This window comes from Echinops telfairi, unplaced genomic scaffold (genome assembly GCF_000313985.2).
Source record: "Echinops telfairi isolate 266 unplaced genomic scaffold, ASM31398v2 ScPeMD7_18;HRSCAF=68, whole genome shotgun sequence".
NCBI lineage: Eukaryota > Metazoa > Chordata > Mammalia > Afrosoricida > Tenrecidae > Echinops > Echinops telfairi.
The window spans coordinates 847,905-858,783 of record NW_022103915.1 but is presented as its reverse complement, the minus strand read 5'-3'; positions in this window follow the sequence as shown (position 1 = coordinate 858,783).

The following is a 10,879-nucleotide window of genomic DNA, read 5'->3' as shown; positions in this document are numbered from 1 at the left end:
CATGCAATGATGCCGAATGCAGGAAGATCACAGGCCAGTGGGTGGAGAGTCTTGTGGATCCAGTGGCAGTGGAGGCATCTCAGCGCTGGCGTGGGTCTCCAGAGCTCCAAGGCTCTGACTGCCATCAGCGTAGCTCCATGTCTCCTCAACAGGAATGTCTCGCAGGGAGTGAGTGTGTGTCCCGCCTCCAACGAGCTAGTTATCTCCTTAGCACCTCCAAATGAAGTCATCCAGCTGCAGCCTGATTGACAGGCTAGACCCCACCCCTTCACAAGTTGACACCAGATTATGGGACGACCACCACGGCTCTCTCTGGGACAGAGGGAGATCAGTGGGCAGTGAGGGGTCCCCTAAACAGGCAGGCATGGGACCCACAGGTGCTGCGTGAGGGCCAGGCTGGGCCCACGGGCAGCAGACAAGGTCCCACGTGGGGGTGGGCTGTCACCTCCCACTTGCTTTGTGCTCACACAGCCCCTAGAGCCCATCGGGACCCTTCTCCCTGTGGTTAAAGGGTAAACTGAGGTCCCGAGTGGTCGTCGTGGTGCCAGGGGTAAACTGAGGCCCCGAGAGGGAAAGGACACATTTGTGGTCACGGAGTAAGTCGGCGGTGGTTCTGGGGGAGGGCCAGGCTCCCGTGCTGGTCCTGAGCTGGCCCCCAGGTCCGCAGGAAGCAGAGAGGCTGACCTTGGCCGTGCTGGGGTCCCCCAGGACAAACCCTTGACAGAGCGGCCACACGTGTCAGCAGCGGGCGGCCCTTGTAGGGGAAGAATTTAATGTCCACTCGCCGGCCCAGCTGGCGGCTGTGTCCTCATAAATCACGCGCTTGACGCCCTCCTCGGCGCTCGTGGCGGCTGCCGATGGCCCAGTAGGTGGCAGAGGATGGATCCTGCAGCCGGCTTTCAGCACATGCCACTCCGGCTGTAAATCAGGCTAAGCAGTGCTGAGATGGGCTACACCTAGGCTCGAGGCCTCCGTGGCCGGCTGGCCCAGGAAGGGCCCGGGCAGCGGTCTGGGAGCCCCCTGTGCAGGTGCGGTCATCTCTGGAGGGGCCCGGCCTGGGCTTCGGGGCTTCAGGCTTCTCCATGCAGGTGCAGTCGCCCCAAGAAGGGACTGGGGCTTCAGGGCTGCGAGAACCCCCATGCCCCGTTCAGGCACAGCCAAGGCTTGTGCTCAGGGTTTCTTTCTCACTGCGATGTCCATGGGTGTGTGCATGTCTGTGCGAGTGTGCATATGTGCGTGGGTATGTGCACTGGCATGTATGTTTGCATGGGTGTGTTCACATGTGTGTCCATGTGCATACATGCATGAGTGTGTGCATGTCTGTGTGAGTGCGCATACTTGCATGGGTATGTGCACAGGAATGTGTGTTTGCATGTGTGTGCATGTATGTACACGTGCATGTTATTGTGTGTGCCCATGGGCACATATATATGCATGTGAGTGTACATGTGCATGTCTATGTGTATGCCTGCATGTGTGTGTGTTCACAGACGTGTGTATGTGTCAATGAGTGTGAGTGATTGTGCATATGTGTATTTGTGCATGGGTGTGTGTGCACATAGGTGTGAACATGCTTGCAAATCTGTGCATAGAACATATGCATTGGTGTGTGAATATGTGGACCTGGCTCTTGTGTAGGTATGTGTGAGTGTGGGAATGTGTGCATGCGTGTGGGCTGACAAGACCCCCAGGAGAGAGTTCATAGCAGGTCTGGGACCCCTGTTCAGTCGCTGGAGGGGGAGGGGCGGAGCCCACTCTGAGCCCAGGACAGCTGTCTGTCCTCAGGGCACGTGACCTGGGCCTGCAGTCTCAGCCCCTACGGGGAGACTGGCCTTGGAGGGGCAGGCGCAGGAGGCCCTGTGGGTGAGCATAGGGGGCCAGGGTCCCCTTGCCAAGTTCCCGGGGGCAGGGTGCGTGGGACCCACTCCTGCTGCGTGTGGTTTTCCTCATTTCTCCCCAGAACAGCCCTGTTTAGAAATAAAGATACATGTGTGTGCACACGCTCACATCATGCACCCATGCATACATAGACACACACACTCAGGCACCATGCCACGTGTGCATGTGTGCACACACAGACAATCCCCCCACATGTACCCAAAGACGTACACACACAGGCACATGTACCCAAAGACAGGTACATACAGAGGTACATGTACCCAAAGACATGTACACACACAGGCACATGTACCCAAAGACATGTACACACACAGGCACAGCATGCATACAAATACATGCACACAACACACTCACACACATGCATGCACCCCCCCAAACCTGAAGCACTCACGGTCAGAGCCCCCAGTGCCCGCACATCCCAGGCCCCAGACTCCTTGGGGTTCCCTGCACCCACTACCGATTAACTTCTGCTAAACCTTGCATTTCCCCCCGGGGGCTGCAGCAGCTCCTCATGAAGCCATAAATGTAATTGATATTCTCAGCATTTCGAGAAAAAAATACGAGTATTAAAGATATACAGTACACCTCATAAAACCCTCTCGTTTTTCTTTTTTATGGTGGGTTCTAAAATTGGCAAAATAAATTCCCTAAAACCCATTACACTTAACGCCAAGTGTTTTGGAGGGACAGGGGTTGCACCGACTCCGTGTCCACCCCGCCCAGCCTCGGGCCACTCATGCGACATGCGGCACTCTCAGAAGAGGCTGCATGCTGTCGCCGTGCCAGGCACACAGTCTGCAGCCCCTGGTGCTGGGCACTTCTAGCTCAGTGCCCAGGCCCTCCGCTCCCTCCATGGAAACCAGCTCCTGCATGCCAGGTCTGCTGGACATCTGGGGTCTGGGGCTGCAGCAGCCTGGGATTTACCTCTGGATTTCCCATCGGCCACCTCTTCCCCCCCCCCTCCCCCCGCAGGGTGAGAGCAGGGAGGCTGAGTTGCCCTCGTCACTGCCTGGGCGTTCTCTGAGTCTCCCTGCCTCAGTTTCCCCACCACTCACTATGGGTCTCCTCCCAGCCACGTCCTCAGCCTCCGGAGGACTCCTGTGTCACTTCCCTTGCTCTCAGTCCCGGACACAGAGCAGGGAAATCACACTCCCCAGACCGAGAAAACCAATTGTGCTGAGGGCTGAGGGGGAGCAGCAATCCCAGTTCCTTTCTCGGCGAGCCAGCTAAGATTTATGGGACACTTGCAAAGCAGGGCCAGCATGAGAGCACGCGGCCCCCAGCCTCTCCTGACCCGTTAGCTGCATCCCATGCTTCTTCCCCCCAGGGCCCCATCGCTGCCAGGGCCATGCTTCACCCCGAGTCCTGATCTCCGCCGCCTCCGCTTGGCTGTGACGGTCCTCAGTCCTCGCTGATGACCGTTTGGAGGAGGGCTGGCCGAGCCCTGGCTCTCAAGGAGGGCCTCAGACACCGACGCCCTCATCGCTCATGCCGATGGAACTGACGCCTGCCGCCAGCGCCATGCATCACAGCTGAGGGGACCTGGTCACTCAATTGAAGAGAAGTTTGACAGGCTTCTCTGCCTGAATGGAGGGACTCTTTGTCCTGCCCACATCCTGCCCTGTCCTCTGGGGGGAGTCACCCAGAGCAGTCCACACCTGCTCCTTGGAGTTCTACACGGGGGCGCTCACACCTTCTCCTGGATTCACTCACTCATGTGTTTCGGTGTGAGAGCAGGTGTGCGTTTTACACGCGGGCTTAGACTCTAGAAACACTGCTCGGAGTGTCCCGGCACTGAGCCTGCGTCCTCTGGCCTCCCCATGGGGACGTAGCTGGGGTCGTTCTGAGCACTTCGGCCTGGCTGCTGCTGCAGGACGCTCAGGCTCATCTTCTGTGTTTGTGCCCCAGGCCCGGTGTCCCTCTTGAGAAGCACAGCCAGTGATGCTTGTCCCCAAACCCCAGAGCCACGCCCACTGCCCTCTAGTCCACTGGGACTCATAGTGACCCTGGGGGGCAGGTTTCAAAGACTTCAAACCTTCAACAGACAAGCCTCTTCTTTCTCCCTCAGGGTGACTGGTGGGTTAGAACTGCTGACCTTGCAGATAGCAGCTCATTGCATAATCCACTGGGCCACCAGGCTTCCTTAAACAAGGGAGTGGCTCACATAGTTGTGGAGGTGGGCAAGTTCCAAGTCTGTGGGTCTGATGTCAGGCTGCAGGCTTCTCCTGACTTGGGGAGCGGTAGGAACTAATGAACTTAAGATGCACGGGCAGACTGCAGGCTTCTGCTTGCAGAGACAAATGAATCCAAAGACAGGCTGTGGATGACTCCCAGATTTGGCAAGCAATGGGTCAGGCCATAGGCTAAAGTCTAAAGATGACGCGCCGGATACAGGATCCAGATCCAGCAAAAAGCAGGCAAGCTTTCCCACAGTGCCCACGTAGATGGGGAGCAGGTCACAGCCCAAGAGGGTCTCATCATAGGGAATTATTGTGTCTCAGTGACCACAGGGCTGAGTCTTGGCCCAGATGAGTTGACACCAAACCTTAGCCATCATATCTGGGATCAGCTTCTGGTGGGGAATGGCATCGACAGCCTCAAACGGAGTGCTCCCTGCTTTTGGGGTATCTTTTTCTGGGCCCTCTCAGCAGAACAAACAAGAGGATATCTTCACATACCAACCTGCGTGTGTATCTTCATATACCAACCTGTGTGTGTGTGTCTTCATATACCAACCTGTGTGTGTGTATCTTCATCTACCAACCTGTGTGTGTGTGTCTTCATATACCAACCTGTGTGTGTGTGTCTTCATATACCAACCTGTGTGTGTATCTTCATCTACCAACCTGTGTGTGTGTATCTTCATCTACCAACCTGTGTGTATCTTCATCTACCAACCTGTGTGTGTGTATCTTCATCTACCAACCTGTGTGTGTGTATCTTCATATATCAACCTGTGTGTGTGTATCTTCATATACCAACCTGTATGTGTGTGTGTATCTTCACATACCAATCTGTGTGTGTGTGTATCTTCATCTACCAACCTGTGTGTGTGTATCTTCATATACCAACCTGTGTGTGTGTATCTTCATCTACCAACCTGTGTGTGTGTATCTTCATCTACCAACCTGTGTGTGTGTATCTTCATCTACCAACCTGTGTGTGTGTATCTTCATATATCAACCTCTGTGTGTGTATCTTCATATACCAACTTGTGTATATGCCCATCTCTAGAGATGTTTTTCTATGTGCCCATCCATTCATCGTGCATCCATCCATCCATCCCCTGTCTGTCTATCAGCGGAGCTGAGACAAGGAGACAGGGGTCAGAGGAAGGAGACCGTGCTGCTGCAGCTGCAGTCAGAGGGCACCCGGAGCCCAGGAGTGGGGGCAGCAGAGATGGATCCCCTGGCAGAGCTCTCGGAAGGAACAGCGCGGCTGATATTGGGCCAGACTTCCCGCCCCAGGGCTGCGAGGCCCCCAGTCTGTGGGGCCCTGGTGCTTGGCTGCTAATGGAAAGGTTGGCTCTTGCACCATCAGCCACCCTTGGGAGAAAAGATGTGGTGACCTGCTCTTGTGAAGACTAATTCCCACTGCCACCTAGCTGACCCCAACCCATCGTGACCTTGCAGGACAGAGGAGAACTGTGCCCAGCATTTCCGAGGCTTCATGCCGGTGGCAGCCTCACTGTCTCCCGTGGAGCAGCTGCTGGGATCAAACTGCTGCCTTCCCAGCAGCCCAGCACTGAAGGCCCACAGGGCAGCTCTACTCTGTAACGTTGTTAGGTGCCCCTGGGTCAGCTCTGACCCATGGCGGCCCGCACACAACAGGTGAAAACGCCCATGGCCTGTGCCAGCCTGAGCCCTGGGGGCAGCCAGTGCGTCCGTCCATCTCGTTAGAAGCCGTCCTCCTTTCCCTGCCCCTCCCCTTTAGCAAGCAGGATGTCCTTCTCCCGGGACTGGTCTCTCCTGACAACATGTCCAACGTGTGTGAGACAAAGGCTCGCCCTCCTCGCCTCTAAGGAGCACTCTGGCTGTCCTTCTTCCAACACGGGTCCGCTTGTCCTCCCAGCCCTCTGTGGCACCGTCCACAGTCTTCTGCAGCCCCAGAATGAAATCATATCACTTGGCCTTCGGCCTTCCCTACTCAAGGCCCAGCTTCCCACGGCCAGCCCACCTTACAGGGCTGCAATGGGGCAGAATGGAGCGATGGTGACCCTAACCCTTCCTGGTGGAGAAGGGAGACGGGCATGGGCACTGCAGCAGACCTGGTTGGCGGGTGGGTGGCTGTCTGGGCTCTGTTCTGGGGGCCCAGAGGTGGTCACGCAGCGTGGGGAATGGTCAGCAGTTCTGGGACCAGCAAGCAGGGCAGTCTCACCCCACACCTTTTCGGTCTGTCTTTTCTACTTCGATCTGAATATGCATCTTTTGAAAGACTTCACAAATTGCAGACACGCTCCCGTACGACATCAGCGCCCAGCGCCTAGAGAACCGGGTGCCATATTGATGCAGGAGAGATTGCTGTGGGCGGAGAGGGAAGGAGGAGATCAAACGCTTCGCTGACAAACAAACTCAGTTCAAGCCACGATGAAGCAGCGCCTGACACTGAAGAAATATTTGATCCGCGGTTTGGCTTCCAGAACCGCTTAAGGGAGCTGCGATGTGTAAATTACATTCAAATCGGGGTTAAATATAGTTCTCCAGGAAAGAGCACATGATTTAAATTGCCTAATTATTTTTTTTGGGGGGGAAATATGTTCTCCAATAATTAGTGGAAGAAAGATGTTTGGCTTGTTGGAGAGAGAGAGACGGGTGAGGAGAGAGAGGGGAAAAGAGACAAGACAGAGGAACAGGGAGAGGAGGAAAGAGAGACAGAAGACAGAAGACAGAGAGAGAGGCCACAGGGGAGAGGGAGAGACACAGAGACCAACAGAGAGATGAAGAAAGAGACAGAAAGAGAGGAAGAGGGAGCAAGTTGAGAAGTCTTCGGGGAGCCAGATGCAGGTGTTCCCACCGGGAGGACCTGGAGGGGTATGTGTCCCAAGGGAGGGGCTGTGGCCCCAGTGGGCATGGTGTGGGACAGGGCTGCAGGCAGGAGCCCAGTGGCATGACCGGGCTTGGTGTCACCCCGTTCCATTAGCTCCCGGTGTCACCGTCCCCCTCCCTCTCCACTGGCTCCCCCCGCAGCCATGTGTATCACCACTTTTAATCCCAGAGCAATACGTGATCAACATATCATTTTAAGCAGATTAAATATAGTTTTTCTTAGGTTCTATGAGAACTCTTTTACGGTGCCTGTGATAGGCTAATGTATGTACACCCACAAAGAAGTTAATACAACTTTTATTCAAATTTATGCACTAGCCACTGAAGCTAATTAATGGTAAAGAAATGCCAGGGTTTTACCCAGTGCTTGGGTCTGAAATGGGCGCACACGCGGCAAAGATGAGACTCCCGAGCGGCTGGAAGGATGGTGATGGGAAATGGAGCTCAAGGCCACATGATAGAGTTTTGCAGGACCAACGACTTCTTCACGGCAAATACATTTTAACAACATACACGGAGACTCAGCACCAGGTGGGACACGCAGAAATCAAACAATGTCTGTGAGAAGGAGCGATGGAGAAACTCAATATTAGCAGCCAGCGCAAGGTCAGGGGCGCCCGTGGAGCAGGCTGTGAAGTGCTCACCGAAAGTTCAAGTTGAAGCTGAAGGAAATGAAAATCCATCCCCTGGAGCCAAAGCCCAGCCTGAGCATATCCTGCTGAGGGCTGAGACCGGCAGAGGACGCACCGGACACGAGCCGCAGGGGGCCTGATGCGCCGCGGGGTGACGGCAAGACCGCCTCACACGAACTGGGTGCTGGATGCTCTTGAGCATCGAGCGGCGAAGGCAAACCAAAGGCGTGATGTAGTCAAAGAGCTGACCCGGAAATGTTAACATTTGAGAAGACAAGGTAGGAAATTAGAGGGAAAGGGGCAGAGGCCTGGGGTTAAAGGTCACAAAGGAGGAATACGCTGAAAGAATTGAAGAAAACAGTCAAGACTCAAGTTGCAATATCGAAAGCTTCCCTGGGTAAAACATCCAACGCTGCAGGCAGCCTCCAGAGAAGCTGGGATGAGCGCGCAGTCACCGCACCACAAAGAGCCGGCCGACGTCCCGCCAGGTCAGGAGGAGGCAGGGGAGCAGGAAGGCCCAGGGACTGATGGGAAACTAACCCGTCTCTGCCAGGAAATTCGGAAGGAGCTACCGGACCAACTGACCTGGAGAGACCCAAAGAAAGGGGCCCGCAGGACGGGGACCGTGTTCAACAATCTCAGGGATCTCGGATGCAAGTAAGGGTCTGCTTCCAACAGTCACGTCATCCCAGGACGGTGCAGCAGCGCATGGACAGGGAGCTGCCAGAGGGTCAGGCCGGATCAGAAGAGGACGTGGAACAAGGGCTCTCACTGCCGACGTCAGATAGAGCCTGGCTGAAGGCAGAGAATGCTAGAACAATGTTCACTTGTGTTTTGTTGACGGTGCAAAGGCAACTGTGCAACATGGGCAGCCTTGAGAAGAATGGAAATTCCAGAACACCCGCCGTGCTCTTGCATTCTGCACGTGGGTCCAGGGGCAAGGAAACAAGGGAGCGCTGCGTGGTATAAAATCAGGGAAGATGCGCGTCAGGTTGTACCCGGTCACCATACTGATTCCATCTGCAGGCTGAGAAAATCATCAGAGAAGCTCAATTCTGTGAAGACCTGGCGGCTGGCAGGTGGTCAGGCGGTGAGCAGCGTGGTGGGCAGCAGGTTGGACAGTAGGCCGGGACTCCAGGTTGAGAGTGGGTCCCCTTGTGCAGCGAGTTGGGCGGCATGTTGGTGGGCTTTAAGTGGGGTCCACAAGTGGTGTGTGACCCGAGTCTGGGCGGGAGGCCTTGCAGGGCTTGTAAACCCGGACGCAGGTGCTGGCTCTCCAGGCTCCGACGGACAGGGGCCGAGTGTCAGGAAGACAGCCTGGACAGACATGGTGACCAGGCCCAGGGAGCTGCAAGAGGCCACGCTTCCCCACCAGTCACTCACGGTCCCCCTCTGACCGGTCACCTGACCTGGGGCCTGGCCCCTAGTCGCTGTGTTGCTCCTCCCCTCCCCTGTGCTCCCTCGGACACCAAGGATGTGCTGCCAATGGGGCCTGGCATGGGCAGCAGGCCTGCCGGCCTCCAGAGAGGCTGCCTGCAGGGAGGGGGGCGTAGGGCAGGGGTACCCCGGCTCCATCACCCACTTGGGGACGCTGCAACAGCTTCAGGCAGGGCTGTCGTTCCGGTGGTGGGCGGGTGGGCTCCTGGCTGGGACAAGGTGTCCTGTGAGCTGCTCGCTGAGAAAGCAATCTGCCAGAAACGGCAAAGCAGCGGCCTCCTTTGCTGCTCTGCTTCCCCGCCATTGTCTGCGGCTCCACCAGCTGCTGGGCATCCTGGCTCCTCAGAGGGGGGTCAGCTCAGAACGACCCGTGGCGGTCACTGCAAGTGGCAGCAGTGGCCCCTGGAGGCCCGAGGGAGCCATTGGCCCACTCAGGGAGGGTGGGTCTCAGGGTCTCAAGGAAGGCCAAGTGGCTGTGCTCAGTGGGGACCAAGGGAGGGGGGCACTGTTTACAGGGCTCAGTGTGGCCGTTGGATATAGGCCCCCTGTTGTACTGTCATGGGGGGTGTGCCTGAACCACCCCTGATGGGAGAGGGGCTGTCAGACAAGGACACTGCCCCCCAATGGCGAGTACAACTGCTGCCTGAAGCAGCAGGCTTGACCTCTTCCCTGTCTGTCCAGGGCCCTTCACCTCTCTGTCCTTGGCCTCCTGACTGCAGAGCCCGCCAGTGTGGTCACTAAGAGGTGTCAAGGGGTCCCTGGACACAGTGTCCCCCGACACCCCTGAGCACAGTGCCCTTAACACAGAGAGACCCGCCCCCTGCACACAGTGAGACCCAGGGCCTGTAGAGCAGAGAGGCCCCTGCGGGGGGACACAGGACCTCCCCACTTCCAGCCCAGGCATCACGGAGCTCAGGGAACAGGTGCCAGGAGGGACATGGGCTCAGGACCCCTGGGAGCCTCTGCGACCCCTCTGCATCAGAGGGACCCAGCCCGGCTCCGGCTTGTGGCCTTGGCTGGACAAAGACACTCTTGGCAAGGAGGGCACGTCCCCAAGGCCCTGAGTCTGGCAGTCCTGGGTAGAGGCTGGCCTGAGCACCCCTCCCCACTGCCCAGTCCAACTCTGGCCCAGGGTGTGCAGCTGTGAGGCAGCCCAGCCCCGGGATCTGTCCACAGCCCCCAGGGTGACTGGGCCGAAGGCCCACGCCTGGGGCTGAGCCAGGCAGCATCCTGGCTCCGCAGGTATGAGGCCCACAGGTGGTCTGTGGATTGACTGCTGGTTACATGCTCCCTCATCATCATCAGTCACCGGGGGCCAAGGACTCACCTGCACTTCCCAAGGCCCCTCCCTTCACAGGGGCAGGTGACCGAAGGGAGCTCGCTGCCCCCACACTCGCCTTCCAGCTGATGGCTGGAAGCTGGCCCCCAAGACTCAATGGGTTCAAAGCTGGCTTCTGGGGTGGGGAGTCCCGAATCCTCCCTCCCTGGGCCTCCTGTCCCTCTCCCTGTCCTCTGGTCCCCATCCGTCCTCCTCCTCTGGCACAGAGTCCCCACCCATCTACCCCACCCCTGCTCAACCAGCTTCATCTCTACCTCCTAAATCTCCCCATTTACAGCCTCTCAGGCCAGGCTGGCCTATTGATCCCGCCTGCCCTGCGAGTGGCCACGCTGTGATGAGTGGCAGCTCAGGGCCTGGCCTCCTCCTACCGCGCTGGTCTGAGGGAGTCCTCGGGCCGCCTCCCCATGGGTCCCCTCTCTCCCTGGCCTTGCAGCCCATCAAGTCCCCGCCTGCTCCTGTTCCCAAGTGGCCCTGAGCTGTCCAGAGCCCAGGGGCCCCGCTGGACAGGGCTCCTGCTTCCAAGCCTG